The following is a 10,683-nucleotide window of genomic DNA, read 5'->3' as shown; positions in this document are numbered from 1 at the left end:
TTTCTTCACCAGTTACGTAAGATGAAAGAAATGGTGCTCGCAAATATAATATAGTAGTGGACTACAAAAGTGTTTGAGTAATAGTTTTTTGTGGAATGATACACAGAAAGTGTCCCTAATACTTTACATAGAGAATCTTTGAAATAGCTACGCTTTCGATTTTGTGAAGAGATGCTCCAGCAGAAACTCTGTCAATCATTGCTCTGGGCGGGGTTTAATTCAGTGGAAGTTAGCAAAAATATATATTTTTAAGAGTGAGTAATTAATGAGTAAAATCTAAAAGTGGATGTTATTCGTCAGTCTACTCTTAAGTGTCCCATGATCTTTCAGAATTCATTCTGATATGCTGATTTGCTGCTTAGGAAACATTTCTTATTATTATCAATGTTGAAAACAGTTGTGCTGCTTTTGTGGAAACTGCGATACATAAAAAATTTAATAATGTACAGTTGAGGTCAGAATCTGCAAAATGATATTATTTTGCCAAAGTAAGAGGGATCATACAAAATGCATGTATTTATTTAGTACTGACCTGAATAAGATATTTCACATAAAAGATGTTTACATATAGTCCACAAGAGAAAATAGTTGAATTTATAAAAATGACCCTGTTCAAAAGTTTCCATATGCTTGATTCTTAATACTGTTTTGTTAGCTGAAAGATATACCGCTGTTTTTTATTTAGTGACAGTTGTTCATGAGCCCCTTGTTTGTCCAGAACAGTTAAACGTCCTGCTGTTCTTCAGAAACATCCTACAAATACATAAAAATTCTTTGGTTTTTCAGTATTTTTGTGTATTTGAACCCTTTTCAACAATGACTGTATGATTCTGAGATGCATTCTTTCACACTGAGGACAACTAAAGGACTCATGCAACTATTGCAGAAGATTCAAACCTTCACTGATGCTCCAGAGGGAAAAACGGTGCATTAAGAAAACTTTTTGAATTTGAATATTAGGGTAAATTTAACTTATTTTGTCTTATGGGAAACATGCAAGTGCCTTCTGTAGGTTCTGAAGGGCAGTACTAAATTAAATAAAATTATATATGCAAAATAAGAAAAATGTACACATCTCCATTTTGTTCAAAAGTTTTCACCCCCGGCTCTCAATGCATTGTATTTCCTTCTGGAGCATCAGCGAACGTTTGACTCTTCTGTAATAGTTGCATATGAGTCCCTCAGTTGTCCTGAGTGTGAAAAGATGGATCTCAAAATCATACAGTCATTATTGGAAAGGGTTCAAATACACAAAAATGCTGAAAAACCAAAGAATTTGTGAAACCTAAAGGATTTTTCTGAAGAAGAGCGAACAGTTTAACTGTTCAGGACAAACAAGGGACACATGAACAACTGTCACTAAACCAAAATACCAAAAAACACACAGCCGTGGATCATTTAGGTAACAACACGAGAAGAATCAAGTGTATGTAAACTTTTGATCAGGGTCATTTTTATAAATTCAACTATTATTTTCTCTTGTGGACTGTATGTAAATGTCTTTTATGTGAAATATCTTATTCGGGTCAGCACTAAATAAAAAATAACATGCCTTTTTATACAAGTTCTCTTAATAAAACTTTTGAAGTCTACTGTGAATGTCTTTACGTTGACTTTTGATCAATTTAATGCATTTTGCTGAATAAAATGCCTGCATTGTTTTAAATAATAAAAGAGTGGATTTTAATTTCACATGCTTTTAAAATGTAAAGTGTGAATTGACACATTTTGGCACTGTATAATTAGCATATTATTGTCGAGTTTTTGCAGTGGCTGTTAAGATTGAAATGATGATCAGTCTGTTCTGTCCGCAAAGTATCAGTATTAAAAAGCATTATAATCTGACAGGAGGTATCAATGAATATGAGCTGTTAGATCCATTACTGAGCATGGTTTGTGATTCAGAGGCATTTTGCTAAGTGCACTTGGAGGTTTTTGGTTTCACTCCAGCATATATCCACACTTGGGAAACTTAATGTTTTTCCTCACAAGGCAATGAGAAACACTTGAAGTGCCTGATATGATGGCTCTGATTGAAACTCTTTGTGGTTTTGGCTTTACTTTTTGGTGAACAAACTCAGTCTGTTTTGGATGGTGTGGCGACAAACAGCGAGGTGGGGAGATTTGCATAATGTAAACCGAATTGTTAATTCAGACAAGAATGTCAACAGCAGCTCACATTGCTTAAAATCACTTTCAGTGTAAACCTTAGTTTAGTTTTAATGTAAATCAATATAACAATAGTTTATATACCAAAAATACACATATTTAAATTAAGTATCATTAGATGACAAAAGACACATTTTCAGCTCCCAAAATATTAATTAATAGACTTTACCAGTCTTTGACACTATCCTTCAGATCTCTAAGTTTTACTATTTTGTCAGCAAGAAGTTTTTAAAAATTTAAAAATATAACATTTTGTATAATCAGATTTTCTTTTATATATTTTAATAAGTACAGGTCAGAATAAGTATGCTGTTTCATGTTTGCATAAATACATATATTATGCTGAATGACAATGGAAATTATTTTACTCATATTTGGATATTTTATTTTCACATAAGTTATTTGAAACATTAAAGTAGATGCTTTATTTGCATTAAATAGGTTTTATGTATATACATTTGATTGAATTTAAATTCAATTTAAGTGATTTGATGAGACTGTATTATATAAAATCAACTAACTTTAGTTTTTATTGCATTATTTTTTTATGTAGACAATATAATTTCAGTTATAACATCAGACAGTTATTTGGCAGTTAAAAATATACATTTTTTACATTTACAATTTTACTTAAGAACATTTTATTTTAATAAAAACAGATGTTTTTGATTATTAAATTTTAATGGAACCATTCAAATGGAATCCAGAAAAGTAATGGAAAATAATTTGGTAAAAAATTAAACTGTAAAACTCAATCAGTTAGACAGGCTTTTTGATAAAAAAAAAATTAATACAAATTATTAATCATTAAAAAAGAGCATGGATATGAAATGGATTTCATAGGGCCCTATAATTATAATTGGGCTTTTTTGTGGTAATGCAAATATAAGTGAACAATACAATATAAGTGAACAATAGCTTTTAAAATTACTTAGAATACGTATGTGACCCTGGACCACAAAACCAGTCTTAAGTCGCTGGGGTATATTTGTAGCAATAGCCAAAAATACATTGTATGGGTCAAAATTATTGATTTTTCTTTTATGCCAAAAATCATTAGGAAGTTAAGTAAAGATCATGTTCCATGACGATTTTTTGTAAAATTCTTACTATAAATATATCAAAATGTAATTTTTGATTAGTAATATGCATTGTTAAGAACTTAATTTGGACAACTTTAAAGGTGATTTTCTCAGTATTTTGATTTTTTTTTGCACCCTCAGATTCCAGATTTTCAAATAGTTGTATCTCGGCCAAATATTGTCCCATCCTAATAAACTATACATCAATAGAAAGCTTAGTTATTGAGCTTTCATATGATGTATACATCTTAGTTTTGTAAAATTTATCCTTATGACTGGTTTTGTGGTCCAGGGTCACATATATGATAGCACTGATGCAATTATAATTAGTTCAAAAAAAAAAGAAAAAAAAAAAAGAAAGAAATCTGGGGTTATTGGACATAATTGTTGTTTATAATGTATTATAAACAATAGAGCTAATGTACATTACGCGTTACAACAAAGGTCTGCACAGGGCGCCAACAACCTGATGATTGTTTTTATACATTACTGGTGATGTAATCCTTGTTTAATATTGACTAAACAATATTTAATTCAAATGACCACTTAAGCTTTAATATTTGGCCATATTTTTACCACAGAAATGCTATAACTGCAGTAATTTAATGAATATTTGGACATCAAAAGAAAGTTTCTCTGCAGACTGTCTGATGTTGTTGTTGAGAATTTTGATGTATTGCTCCTTTTTCATGATGCCGTTTACTGTGATTAGGTTCCCTGGTCCACCGGCTGAAAAACACCCCTAAAACATTAGGTTCCCACCACCATGTTTGACAGTGGGGATGGTGTTCTTAGGGTTGAAGCCTTCTCCTTTTTCATGCCAAATGAAGGCTACATCATTGTGGCCAAACAATTCAATTTTTGTTTCATCTGACCATAAAACAGAAGACCAGAAGTCTTCTTCTTTGTCCAGATGAGCATTTGCAAAGGCCAAGCGGGCTTTTGTGTGCCTTATCTGGAGAAGTGGTGTCCTCCTTGGTCTGCGTCTGTGGAACCCAGCGGTGTGCAGTGTCTGTTGGACTGTCTGCCTTGAGATGTTGCCACCAGCAGAGCCCAGATTCATCAGGATGGCCTTGGTGGTGATCCTTTTCTACCTCTCTCACTATCCTCCTGGCCAGCACAAGTGTCACTTTTAGCTTCCGACCACATCCTCTGAGATTTTTCACAGTGCAGAACGTCTTGTATTTTTGAATAATACTTTGCACTGTAGCCACTGGAACTTCAAAACATTTAGATATGGTCTTATAGCCCTTTCCTGACTTGTGAGCAGCCACAATGCGCAGCCGCAGGTCCTCAGTGAGCTCCTTTGTCTTAGCCATGACTGTCCACAAACCAACAGCAGAGAGCTTCTGTTGTTCACCTGTTGAGTTGGTTAAAACAGCTGTTCCCAATGAATCAGGGTAATTAGGATGCTTTAGAACAGCTTGGACTATTTGGAATGGTATAGAACTTTGGATTTTCTCATAGACTGTGACATTTGCAAAGGGTATGAATAATTTTGGACATGACACTTTTTGTTCGAATGTAAATAAAAGCTGAGATTTTTTTTTTTTTTTTTCCACAATGATGCCTCTTGTACATCATCTTATTATCTTTTAAGAGAAGCCTGTGTCATTTCCGGTCTAAAAAAACTTGCTGGTTGAATAAAAGTAACTTTAAAGGTCCACTGAAGTGCCTAGAAACACGCAGCGTTCTTCTATGTGGTGACGTTCTTTTAACTGAAACAAAAACATATCGCTAAGCCCCGCCCACTAATTTTGAACAGCCAATAGCGTTCCATTTATATCTGCTCGGGGCAGAGCCGTTGAGCTTCGGTAAAGCCGCATTTGTAAGCTTATGACAGCCACAGACTAATAAATTACCCCACAGATTCAATATGAAACTCTTGCTAAAACTAAATAGTGATAATAATCATGCTGAGGCTGTGTAGTTTAACACATGCCGAGTCCGACCGCGCATATGAGCGCATATGATCTGCTCCGCGTCTCTGTGTAGGGGGCGGGACACTACGGACTCTAGAGAGCATTTTATTGGACAGAACGTTTGATCTGAAACTGAAGTGCGCGGTGATATCATCAAAATCCTTGATTCATATTGGCGGAAGTGACAAGAGTGTAAGTTTTGAATGCCCATATCTTGTAAAAGCGAATTTTGTCACTGCTTTGAAACACACTAGCTTATAGATAATCTTAAAACTAATATATTCATACTAAAAGCCAAAAAACTTTAATTTTGATTTCAGGGGGACTTTAAGTCAGAATTTGCCAGGGGTACGAATAATTTCAGGCTTGACTGTATTTATTTAACTGACTCATAGCATTTGAGAATTATGCTTAATTATGATTTTTATATGGGTTTAATATATAACGCAGCCTTGGAAAACAGTCTAATAATGCGTTTCATGGATTCTCGTCCCTGAAATGTGCCACTTAGAATCATTGAATCGCGACAGCTCTACAGTCTAATACACATATTTTTGGTTTGTTTCTTTGTTTTGTTTCTTTGTTTTTCTTGCTGCCCTGTCAAATTTCTTTTGTGTTCTAGAAAAGCTCAATGTGAGAGCAGAGAAAAGGTCTCTACAGACTGATAAAGAGCAGATCAGCTGGCATTTGGTGTGCCGACCTCAGTGTCCGTTGTCAGGTGTATTTGTCTTGCAGAGGAGTCAATATGTCACGAAGAGCGATTAGAGGCTTTGAGCCAGAGTCAGGTTGCTGTTGTCGATGGTAATCAAGTGATGAATATGATGTGTAATTTGTAGTAACCTCAGCCATCGTTTAAATGTTGACTCGTGTCTCTATTTGAAGTTTATTTTGGCTCTTGTTTGGATGAGCGGGCCTGTCAGTCAGCTACTCAACCTCTAATTAAAATGTATGCCGAGTCTGCTGGGAGTACAGATGTGGTCAACAACCTGTTAATCTCTCACAGGACACACTGTTCTACCTGCAGATAATAATCTGGATTTATTACGTCTGTAGAGTGCGGCTGAAGATGGTGTCTGATGCAAAACCTTTTTGGTTGGGACCAGGTGTGCCGGTTGACTTACAAACCTGTAATGCAAAGTACAATAAATAGAATTTTAAATGGAGAAAGTGTTCTTAACTTTGTAAGACGGGTCTATTTCAGACATTGTGAAATCTTGGTGAAATGTCTTTGTATTATGGAACAAATATCAAAGCCACATAAGCAGGGAAACATTTCATAAAAACATAAAACAAGTACAGTCAAACATTTATTCAGACACCTTTAACATTTCTCACATTATCACAGTTTATTTGCTATAGTTTAGAAAATAGCAATAAAATATGCATCAAAACTAATTCATCTTGATAATGTCAGATAACTTTGACAGAAAGGTATGTAATGGATTGCAATTAACCAAAAATTCAGACAACTGTTAATGTGACAATATTAACATAATATTAGCTATTGTCACGGTCCGGATCAGACAGGAACACACGAACAACGACGTAGTAAAAGACGAATATTTAATAAATCCAATGGGAAACAGGCAGACACAGGAACACGGAGTGGTAACATTAAAGACCGACAGCATTGAGGGGAAACACACACTAAATACACAGACTAATTACACATCCAAGTGGAGACAATGAGGGAGAAACCAACAACACTCAGAACTGCGGGGGGAAATGGGAGAAACCAACATGAAAGTCCGGGGGTGTGACAGCTATCAATACTTTGTTGAACAATAACAATTACCAAGCAATTTTGGTAATTAATTTTGTTCAGTCTGTGGTGTTAAAAGGTCACATTAACAGTTAAAGAAAAAAAACACTTTAGCAAAACAATGTCAGGTCAAAGTGAATAATTTTTGGTCCCAAATTTTTATTAAATTTACTGATAGTCCACTGTATGAAGAATTTGTCGCAGTTTATTGTGGTATCCTCATTTACATAATGCCCTGCACCCATTAGTAAAATTCATAATTTCAAAAATTATATCTGGTGTCTGTATAATTTTTTGGTTTGACTGTATATTGCGCAAAATGAAGACAAAATGTATTGTTGTTTTTGCTTTTGGTGAACATTACCTGTCAGTGTATGCCATGTGCTTAGATATGTGTTTTATCTAATACAGTGAAATTTATACTTTTAAGCATGTCTAGATACTTTTTGGGAACACTATATAGCACAACAGCTGGGTTCTGGAAGTAAGTTTAGTCCATTTATTTTCTCCATAGGGAAAAAAGAATACATGAATGGAAAAGAAAGCCAAAATATTAAATGCCACCGATTAGGGCTGGTTATTGTGACCAATTCGGCGATTCGATTCGATTCTTATTTTTATGGTTTCGATTCAATTCGATTTCGATTCGATTCGATATCGATTAGCTATCAATATTTCATTTAAAATGTTAGTTTTGCAGACATGGGATCCATATTTTGATATAACTGCTGGTAACTGAAACTATCCTACTTACTGAAATACACATCTACATTAATAATAGGGTGCACACAGTTATTAATTTTAACAACTTTTATTTTAAATGAACACTGTAACAAGAAGTCATAAATATGTGCATCCATTGTACACCATGTAAACAAACTGCAAAATGCACATTACTGTAAAAAAAAAAAAGACTGTAAATGTGCAACAGTGAAATCTATTAAGAACTTCAAACATGTTTAAGAAATAAAACATTTTTCTAAATTCAAAATGTTCAAAACAGGCCAATCATAATACAAAACATTCTAACTGTCCATAAAACTAACAGTTTTTAACTACAGCCTAATCATTTTTGATCACCAGATTTTTCTGCAAAAAAAGCAGCTGATGGTGATACCTTCAGGACGAGAGGTGAATATTCATATCCTCTTACGTGAAGCTGAAGCACACGCATTAAGAATCCCGAATCGATATTGTTGCGTTAAATTGAAGATCGATTAAAATCTGAGAATCGATATTTTTTACCCAGCCCTACCACCGATGTATATTTACTATATAATCCAATTGTCAAAATAACAATTTTCACCTGAGATTTGGAGCCAAATAACATCTACAGAAAGATGGCAGCATTATTATTTTATTTTTACACAGAGGTCTATTAATATATCAGTCTATTAGTTAGTGTTGTAGTACTCGAGACCGGTCTCGAGACCATTTTTTGCTTACTCGGTCTCGTCTCGGACTTGAAAGCAAAAATACTCGGTCTTGACTCGGTCTCGACCTTCATTGGAAGGGGGTGGACTCGTAATTTTAGACCGAGACAACGAGACCGTTTTCCCCATGTTTTTAAATGTGAACATTTCATGGTATATATTCTAAAATATTAACTATTACAAACTTTCATATAATAATAATAATAATAATAGGCCTAATAATAAATGAAATATATCCCATGGTGCTATGCTGCGCAGCAAAGGCTTTGAAAGATATTGATACAATGTTTGTCCAAGTGTCACACACTGGTGCAGCAGCTTCTTCTGGAGCGGGTTGAAGGGAACTAGCAAAGACGAGTGTGCAATCGGCGATTATAAAATTTGGATATTTGAACCACAAAATAAATAGTATTCTGAGATAAAGTTTGGTAGACAAGTGTGCCAGCTAGACTGCTCCTATAGCCAACAATCCCCACTCTACCCTTCATGAATTTAATGGCTGAATATGATACTTGGGTGATGTTAAATGTAAGTAAATAATGAAAATCTGCTCTTTTTTTGATTGGTCTCGATCCGGTCTCGACTCCTTAAAGACTCGGTCTCGACTCGGACTTGCTTCCTCAAAGACTCGGTCTTGATTTGGACTCGACTGTATTTGAAAACCTACGGACTCGGTCTCGACCCTTCAAAGACTCGGTCTTGACTCGGACTCGGCATAGGCGGTCTCGTCCCCATCACTACTATTAGTATACATATTCAAATCAGTCTGTTAGTATAGAAAATCAAATATCAAGTAAAGTGTCTACTTTAATGTTTCAAATAACTTTTGTGAAAATACAATATCCAAATATGGGAAAAAAACAATTACCATTGTCATTCAGTGTAACAGATATTTACGTAAACATGGAACAACATACTTATTCTGACCTGTATTTATTAAAATATATAAAAGTAAATATGATCATACTACATTTTATTATATTTTAAATCATTAAATACTTCTTGTTGACAAATGTGACCCTGGACCACAAAACCAGTCATAAGGTTAAATTTTACAAAACTGAGATATATACATCACATGAAAGTTCAATAAATAAGCTTTCTATTGATGTATGGTTTGTTAGGATAGGACAATATTTGGCCGAGATACATCTATTTGAAAATCTGAAATCTAAGGGTGCAAAAAATCTAAATACTGAGAAAATCACCTTTAAAGTTGTCCAAATTAAGTTCTTAGCAATGCATATTACTAATCAAAAATTACATTTTGATAGGTTTACAGTAGGAATTTTACAAAAAATCTTCATGGAACATGATCTTTACTTAATTTCCTAAAGATTTTTGACATAAAAGAAAAATCAACAATTTTGACCCATACAATGTATTTTTGCTATTGCTACAAATATACCCCAGCGACTTAAGACTGGTTTTGTGGTCCAGGGTCACAAATGGGAAAAACCTAGTGGCCTGACAAGATTTGTTAGTATATGAATTATAGTTACACTTAATTATAATTTAGTGGTTGTCTTGTGTAAATCATTGTAAAAATGTAAAGAAATTCCCCTTTAAATAGATAGATAGCTTCACATGTAAGTAAGGCTACCTTCTTTCTAAAGCAGGTTGTCCTGGCTAGAATACAATGCAATACTGACTAGATTTTAAACCTAGTCAGTATTTTGTTGGGATTCGGTGAGCGAGTGCTTGTCAGTCTTTAGCTCAGCTGTTTTCGGAAATAATCGTAAAGCTGTATCTTTTGTAAATATGATAAAACTAAAGACTTTTTTGTGATATGAAAGAAGCAGTACTACTGTATAGGTACTCAAGATTAAAATAAGATTATGTGAAACTTTTGCCTTTAAAGCCGTTAAAGCCAGTCTTTTGGATCCAATTTTCACTTTTTGCTTCAAATTAAAGTTTGCAATGTTGTGATTCTCCTCATAGTTTGTTGGCCTGGTTAATGCTTTAACAAAGACTTCCTATGGAAAAAAATTATGGCAAAAAATACTTCCAGAATTAACTTTTAATTTAATTTTCTATTCAGTTTAATTGTGCTGTCTTTGCAAAGTCAAAAACGCTATTTCAGACTTATCAAAACACTACAAAAATCAATAAATATGAACTAGGTAATACATCGGTCTGTAGTTTGTATTAGGCTTACAGAGGTCCCAGACTGTTTTTAGTCCCAGTGCAACTCTGCTGTTACTAAAAGCACACTGAAATGCAATCAATCATTTGTCAGAATGTTGTGTCCCAAGCGATGTAGAGGGAGTATATTGGTTGAAATCGCAGTGTCTGCAAAGTGCCTTGAAATGGGT

The sequence above is a fragment of the Garra rufa genome, chromosome 8 (genome assembly GCF_049309525.1).
Source record: "Garra rufa chromosome 8, GarRuf1.0, whole genome shotgun sequence".
NCBI classification, from domain to species: domain Eukaryota; kingdom Metazoa; phylum Chordata; class Actinopteri; order Cypriniformes; family Cyprinidae; genus Garra; species Garra rufa.
The sequence above is the reverse complement of the archived record's forward strand: the minus strand, read 5'-3'. Positions refer to the sequence as shown.